This window comes from Octopus bimaculoides, chromosome 18, assembly GCF_046866305.1.
Source record: "Octopus bimaculoides isolate indiv1 chromosome 18, ASM4686630v1, whole genome shotgun sequence".
NCBI classification, from domain to species: Eukaryota; Metazoa; Mollusca; class Cephalopoda; order Octopoda; family Octopodidae; genus Octopus; species Octopus bimaculoides.
Window position 1 is genome coordinate 49,125,947 of NC_142945.1, and position 8,934 is coordinate 49,134,880.

The window sequence follows — 8,934 nt, forward strand, 5'->3', positions numbered from 1 at the left end:
GTAACTTATCAATCAGATGAACTATCTCTCTCTCTCCCTCTCTCTCTCTCTCTCTCTCTCTCTCTCTCTCTCTCTCTCTCTCTCTCTTTCTCTCTATCTAGCCATTTATCCATCTATCTATCTAATTGTAACCTATTGGAATATCAGAGGCAAAGGACACCGCTTGCATTAAGTGACACTCTCTTTACAACTTACAGGCAGTATCAAAGCAAGGAAACAAAAATTCAAACACACACACATACACAACCTCCTCCTCCTCCTCCTCCTCTTCCTCCTCCACCTCATCATCATCATCATCATCATCATCATCACTTAACATCCGTTTTACATGCTGGCATGGGTTGGACGGCTTGACAGGAACTGATAAGGCCAGGCATTGCACCAAGTTCCATAGCTTTGGCTTGGTTTCTGCAGCTGAATGCCCCTTCCTAATGCCAACCATTTTACAGAGGGTACTGGGTGCCTTTTTTTTTCACTTGGCACCATCACCAGTCTTTTTTTACATACACTTTTATACATATATTTACAACTTGGTGCTTTCAATTTCCTCCTACTAAATCCACTAACAAGGCTTTGGTTGATCTGGGGCTATAGTAGAAGACACTTTCCCAGGGTGTCACACAGTGAGAAGGAACCCAGAATCAAGTGGTTGGAACAAACTTCTTACCTCGCAGCTATGCCTGAACCTAAACATAAATTCCAACGAGAGAGAGAGAAAACGTGAAATGAAATTGAAAATCAATTCAAGAAATAAACTGAAGCCATACAAATGAGAATAAAGTTTAAAACTGATTTTTATTGAATTTTGGTCTGAGTCCAACTTGCATTCTGTAATAAAATCCTTTTCAATTTGATATTTTATATTTGTTTGTGCATTAGTAATCACCATTTTAGTTTTCACTCCTTCCATACTAATGGTTAGGGTGCTGCACTCTCAGTTTCAAGATCATGGTTTTAATTCTTAGACCAGACGATTCGATGTGTTCTTGAGCAAAATATTTCATTTCACACTGCTGCAATTAACTCAGCCATGAGTAACATTGCAAGAGACTGATGTCCTGTTCAGGTGTTATGTTGCGATCTTAGTCACTTAAATAGAGTAGAGACTAGGTAGTGGTCTTTTAATGATAATGAAATTATTGCGTATAGTGCTCAGGTGCACTACAGCTCAGCAAAGGTGCATGTGCATTGCATAGAGCGAGAGCACTGAAAGAGTGCAAGCCTCCACCAAGGCAACACCAATGTCCTCTCAACGATTAGCCAGAGATGATTTTTAAAATGAGAATATCTGAAATAAACTCGACTGCTCTCACAAACGAGAATACTAAAAATGAACCCGACCGCTCTCAAAAATTAAGTTAAAAAATCAGGAAAAATAATCCAGAATCCTTGTCCAGAACTGGATCGATCCCAAAATGTAATCAGTTTGTACCAGTCACTAGGTACTTTTTAAATGGACTGGTTATGCGACACTGGTGTAGGCTGTGATCTCACTTTATTTGCCAGGTCTTCTCAATCTCCAGAGGTCTTGGTATTTTGTCATTGCTTCTGTGAGGCACAAAGACACACACACATACACATAGATTTAAATATATATATATATAGATATAAACATAACAGGTTTCTTTTAGCTTGCATCTATCGAATCCACTTACAAGGCTTTGGTCGGTCTGAGGTTATAGTAGAAAACACTTGCCCAAGGTTTCATGCTGTGGGATTAAGCCTGGAACCATGTGGTTGAGAAGCAAGCTTCTTACCACTCAGCCACATCTCTACCTATGTAATTTACTTCTTTTTGACAAAGAGCAAAAAAACTGTATAAGAGAAAGATTTAGGTGGAAGTTGTGATGTTCATGCTTTTTTGTGAGTTGCTTAACTGAAATGACAAATAGGCAAATGATTGATTAAAAGTACAGGATGTATGTTTGTGACTGGCTCAGTGAACATTGACAGAAATAGAAGCAATGAGGTGGTACAGTATACTACAAGCAATGAAGTCAGACATTTCAAGCGATTCTTCATAGAGGCAACCTAAGCAGATGAGTTTGAATCAACAAGAGAAAGCCTTCATGAGGTCAGTCAGCCTACTAGAAATAACAGCTAAGTCTCCCAAAAATCATGCAGAATGTAGTCAAGGATACACTATGTCTGAAAATCACAAGTGGAATATCTATTCACATGGGCTGAGCTGCAACTAAGCAATAAAACATAAAGCTAACCATCTCTCACTTTACAATAAATATGTAATCATTAAATTGGAAATTTTGATATTTCTCATCATTTTTTTTTTTTTTTTTTGCCTCTGTAGTTGTAAATTTCAATAAAAATACATGGTTCTTCCTCCTTGGCATGTCTTTGTATTAAAGATGAATCTTCAATTTAGCTTTGATATGAATACGTGTTATTGGCAAATGATCAAAAGCAATTTTTCTTGATACTTGTGTCTTAGTCGTCATTATCCAGCTGCATCAGTCAGCAGGGAAGGAAGTTCTGTAACACGCTTAGTCATTAATCAGCAATATATATATATACATACATACATACACACATATATATCTATATATATATATATATATATATATATATATATGTATGTGTATATATATATATATATATATATATATATATATATATATATATATATATATGTGTGTGTGTGTGTGTGTGTGTGTGTGTGTGTGTGTGTGTGTATCTTATTCTGTTCCAGATTTTCAGCTCAATGACTTTACATATTTATTGTCCTTGATAAAAGCATGAATATCACATAATCACATACTTCTCCCAAACAAAACTGTCAATTACAGACACACACACACACACACACACACACATATACAACAGGCTTCTTTCAGTTTCTGTCTACCAAATCCACTCACAAGGCTTTGTTCGGCCTGAGGTTATATTAGAAAGCACTTGCCCAATATATATATATATATATATATATATATATATATATATATATACATTCTTTTGGAATGGTGGATTGGTGGATTGAGAAGCTGATAAAGCTATGAATAACAATGTGTACTCATAAAACTGGAGTAAAAAACCCTTTAGATTGAAGAAATTGAAGGCTGGCCATGCAACATGAAAGGTGAACATAAAGGGTGTTCTGCCTTTGTCCCATGGACAAGCCTTCAACTTTTTCTACTGAAAGGGTTCCCCAACCCAATATTTACATTCTATTACTTACAGCTTTAGTCAAGGGGGTGAGTTGGCAGAATTGTTAGCAGGCCGGGTGAAATGCTTGCTGGTATTTCGTCTGCCACTATGTTCTGATTTCAAATTCTGCTGAGGTCGACTTGGTTTTTCATCCTTTTGGGGTCGATGAAATAAGTACCAGTTACATGCTGGGGCTGATGTAATTGACTAGCCTCCTACCCCCAAAAGTTTCAGCTTTATTCAAGGTGGTCAGTTGGCAGAACCGTAGGCACACCAGACAAAGTGCTTAGTGGCATTTTGTTCATCTTTCTGCCCTCATTTCAAATTCCACCAAAATCAATTCTGCCTTTCGTCCTTTCAGGCTCAAGGAAATAAATACTAGTCAAGTACCAAGTTGATGTAATCAATTATCCCCCTCCCCTCAAAAACTGCTGGCCCTGTGTCAAAATTTTGAAACCATTATTTATAGCTTTATTTGCTTCAAGATCCCCCATTCCAAAACATAATCATTTCACATTCTCTTGGAAGTTTATGAATTCCGGAAACATCAACAATATTTATGTTCTCCTTTTAGGGTTCAAGGTCCCAGAATGAACGAAGTTAGGTCGTTTCAACAAGGAACTGAACCTACATTGCCACCTGCCTTTGGCAGTGGTGTTTTTCTTGCTCTAAAGTTCTCACAACATCTAAAGAGAAGCACATTTATATTCTCTCTTTAGTCTCTCATAAAGATAAAAATCAATGCAGTTAAAACAACAACAACAACAACATCGACATGAGCAGTTAAGTCATTAATCAATATATAATTTATGTTTGAAGCAAACACTTTCTATATTTCTTCTTGCAAATCACCATATTGGTTTGACCTGATTAACTTGATCTCATCTTTTTCTTCTTCTGTGATATCTCACACCTTCGTCAGAAAAGTGATTCAGTGATGCCATTACTCAAATAAGTTCAATTAGTCCTGCTAGAACCAGAGTCATGCTCAAAGACATGGCCTGCCTTCGTACTGAGTCCACGTTCTCAAAAAGTCGGTTCCACTTATAGGTTGACGCCAAGAAGAAAAATGACAAAACAAATCACCAAATCATTGCCTTTTAAGAATTGTTTCAGACTGTGGCCATGCTGGGGCACCACCTTGAAGGATTTTAGTGAAACAAATCAACCGCAGTTTTTGTTTTGCTTTCAAAGATTGGTGCTTACTCTATTAGTAACTTTTTCCGAATCACTAAGTTTTGGGGACATAAACAAACCTACACTGGTTGTCAAGTAGTGGTGGGGGAACAAATACAAACATGAACACATAAATGCACACACACACACACACACACACATACGTATATAAATATGGGCATATATATATGTGTGTGTGTGTGTGTGCGTATATATGTGTATATATATATATATATATATATATATATATATATATATATATATATATATATATATATATACATATATATATATATATGTTAATTTTTAAGTATATGATTATAATTAAGGGCGCTGGCCACTGATATAATCATTTTTATTATATTCTCAATTCATAAGTATATATCTATTTGACCGTGACCCTGCTGGAGCACCGCCTTTAGTCGAGCAAATCGACCCCAGGATTTATTCTTTGGAAGCCTAGTACTTATTCTATCAGTCTCTTTTGCCGAACCACAAAGTTACGGGGACGTAAACACACCAGCGTCAAGCGATGTTAGGGAGACAAACCCAGACACACAAAGTTATACACACACAAACATATACATATGCATATATACGACGGGCTTCTTTCAGTTTCCGTCTACCAAATCCACTCACAAGGCTTTGGTCGGCCTGAGGCTATAGTAGGTGTCACACAGTGGGACTGAACCCCGAACGATGTGGTTCGTAAGAAAGCTACTTACCACACAGCCACTCCTTCGCCTGAAGGGATTAGTGTAAACGGCGCGAATTAAGTGCCATTAGTCATTTTTGCACGCGAAGGAGTGAGAGTCGAAGGTTGACCAAGACCTAGCCCTCTGCAAAATGGTGAAGCTGTTGGAGGGGGACGAGTGTCCACGTTTTGCAGTTTTCTGTAGAACCCGGATGCACAGGGACAAAGAATAAATACTTTCCAGAAATGACGCAAAATATCGGTTCTTTTGCAAAAAAAAAAAAAAAATCAAGACGTTCCTTAAAACAGCTTTCTTGGGTGTAACTCTGCAAAAATGCGAAAAGGTGATGTTTCACAATATTTCGTAGATCTGTCGCAAGTTAAATAAAGAATATTAACCAAAAATAGTTTTAAACTATTGTTGAGTCATCTGTACTGTTCATGTGAGATTTGGACGAATTTGGTCAAAAATGAGGAATTTAAGGGCAAAAAACCGGTTTTCTACTCAGTTTTTCGCAATTATTCGTCATACGCGGATGAATTCTGTGCATATCGGAGTCTCCGAATGTTATCCTTAGGATGAGTAAATAGTGTATAAAGTTTTAACGCAATCCACTGAAGCAGTGAGAAATTTTTGAAGATTTAAAGGGGAAAAAAGTGTATAAAATCGTTTTTTTTCCAGTTTTTCGGACGCATGCATGTTAATATTTTTAAGTTATTACACCTGGACAAGTACAGAACAAGATTTCTACAGTAGAATATTTTAAGTACAGTAGAATTTTAATTTTAAGTACTTTTTAGTTTCCTTTAGAGGTGACGAATTAGGCAAATTCTACTGCAGAAATCTTGTTCCGTATTTTTCCATGTGTAATAACTTAAGAATATTAACATGCATGCGCCCGCATTTTTCATTGTAATCCACCTTTTTTTCCAGGCAATGTAATAAAACTATATATATATATATTCGCCATGATAGATCGCTGACCACTACATATATATTATTTTTTTTCTCCTTGTTTCTCTCCTTATTTCTTTCTGTGTTCCTTTCAGTTGAAGAGCGTAGGCTCGAAACGTCAAAGACTTTCTCTATTCCCGAGCGTTAAACTAATACATCCATTTGCTGTTTACACCACCTGTCTTCGTCTGTTGTTTTTTTCGTAAATTCTCCCATATATATATATATGTATATATGTGTGTATGTGTGTGTGCGTGTGTGTGTGTGTGTGTGTATCCTTTCTTATTGGGCAAAATTTTATTTGCTGATAGAAGAATAAGAGTTGAGACTTTTAAAACGTAAACGTGGTTTCCTTCGTTCTGTCTTGCTTATATATACTGCATAGGGAGCTTGAAAATAATTTTGAAAATTTAAAGGAAATAGTTATTTCCATAACCTAGATGCTTAATATACACCCAGTGACATTTTATATCCTTGTTGGTTTATATACACCCAATCATACACACCGTATAACCTTGTTGTTTTATACACACCCAGTCATAGATATTATATAACCTCGTAAATCTATATACACTGCAAAGACTTTGTAAAGCCTTTTAGTTCATACACACCCAATCATAGACATTCTATAGCCTTATTCTATATACACCAAATCAGAGTCACAGCATAATCTTTTTGGTTTAAATACACTCAATAATACACACTCTATAATATTGTTTATATACAACCCGTAAGTGATAGATTTCAATCGGTATGGTTTATATACACCCAGTGTGTGTATAATATACTACAACCTAGATGATTTATACAAACCCAGAAAATGGCATATCTTAATCTAGACGATTTATATACACCCCGTGCTTGTGATACACTTTAAATATACTTTAACTTTGAGGAAAATGCAAGAAAAATAGAGACGAACTTCATTTAATATTTCTCTTAGATGTTTCCGGTGTACAGAACTTGTGAAAGAAAATCGGTCTTTCAGGAGTGTATGTTGATATGACATCATTCTAAGAAGAATTGGGTTAGTATTTATTTGACGGGATTTTGAGGTATTTTCGGCGCAAAAGCGTATAATATCGAGGAGTTACATCGTAACATTCTAGATTACAAGTACAGTTGCCTTCTACAACGGTAGATGAGTTTGGAAACTAATCCATGTTCGAACACTATCAGTTAAAAATCAATCTCTGCCTAATCACAATCAGTTTTGAAACTAGAATATAACCGAATTTTAAGCTAGTTAAAATGTTTGTGATTCTAGCTCTTTAGTTGTTATCAATGGGAAATTCCGAAGCGAGGTAACTCTGGGTAGATTTAAAGCTGTAGCATTAATTAAAACACAAGAAATTCAATAGTATCAGCGTTGTTTAGACATAAGCGAACTTCTGGTTAATTAAAATGTTTGTTGATTTATTTCAGCTCCTAAAGGCAAATTCGCTGCAGTTACCATATTTGCCCAGTGTCGCGATTCTGGGCAGATATGGTGTTTTCACACCTTTTACCGTACAAGAGAATTTTTTTTCCATGATAACAGCAGTGAATTTGTCTTTTGAAATATACCGCAAACATATTTTAACTAGCCTAAAGTTCGCTCATGCCGAAACACTGCTGAATTTTTTCCAGTCCGGAGGTCCAATAGCGCAACTTAGTCAATGTTGTTGATTGTGTCTTAGTTAAAGGCACGGCTTTAAAATCTGCTCAGAGTTACTTCTCATGTATTTCCCGTTGATAACGGCTAAAAGGCTAGAAACACGTGTGGGGATCCGATAGGGGAAGCACTGGGAAAATATGGTGTTAATTAACAGGTGTAAAAGCAAAAACATTATGGATGAATACTAAAAATGAAATTCTTAATGCATCTTACCTGTTTGATTTGTTACTAAAATAATCCCAGATGGCAACCGACAAAAATTTTGCCACTTTACAAGATGAGGTACATTAATTTGAATTAATGAATAGGTACAAGATTTTATTCTTTCGGTAATTATTTCGCACCTCGCTGTGGAATGATTTTTTTTTCCACAGTTTTTTTTTTCCGGGTGTATTCAACGTATCTGACCTTCAAAGCCGCTGCAAGCCACTTTTTTTTCCAGAAAAGAAAGGTGGGAGTAGTGGTGGAGACCTTGAAGTTTCCCACAAAGGGAACTTTGTTTTGCAGGTCTTTTTCTCCTTCTCCAAGTCATTTTGCATGCTTTCAACGAATGTGACATCGAAATCACGCGTAAACGGCACCTTTTTCAGAAAAGGAAAGATCTGTTGCTATCTCTAGCATACCATGCTACCACGTAACAGCTATTTGCGTTCACACCGAAATATTTAGCAACTTTTTTTCCTTCCATTTATTTTCATCATCATCATCATCATCATCACTATTATTATTATTATTATTATTATTTTATGTTTGACTTTTGTTTTGCATTTGTACAAGTTGGATCCATGTCTCACCCAGAGACCTCAAGAGATAAGTTAGAAGTTCATGTAGGTGTTATGCCTAGGGTACCATATATTTGGATTTGTACAGTTTTGTTCAAGTGAATGTTTAAGAAACCATAAGAAAATTATGTGTTTGCTTTAAAATTTGAGATCACATAGACAGTATTTTACGTAGGATATGGGCAGTTCCCATGAGCACTATCTTTTGAACTTCAGCCATTTTGGGGTTTCCTGGAATCTGATCTAGGTAGTAATCAGCCCGTTTCGCTGTCATTCCCAGGGCACCTATGACAATAGGTATTGTTTTCGTCTTCAGATTCCACATTTTGCTAATTTCTATTTCAAGATCTTTATATTTGCTCAGTTTTTGGTAGGTCTTGACAGATACGTTTATATCGATTGGGACAGTCATATCAATGAGGAGGCATGATTTTTGTCTGAAGTCTTTCAGTATGATGTCTGGCCTATTTGCGTCTATCTTTCTGTCAGTTTGAATGGTGAAGTTCCA

General features: G+C 36.2%; 1 long non-coding RNA gene across 1 annotated transcript in view; it reads right to left on the reverse strand.

Annotated features, from left to right (window-relative positions):
- Positions 1–3,864: 3,864 nt before the first annotated feature.
- Positions 3,865–8,934, reverse strand: part of LOC106877908 (uncharacterized) — a 19,896-nt gene continuing 14,826 nt past the window's right edge. Inside the window, exon 3 of the long non-coding RNA XR_016245033.1 lies at positions 3,865–4,205. This is a non-coding gene — a long non-coding RNA (uncharacterized LOC106877908). The remainder of the gene's footprint in view (positions 4,206–8,934) is intronic.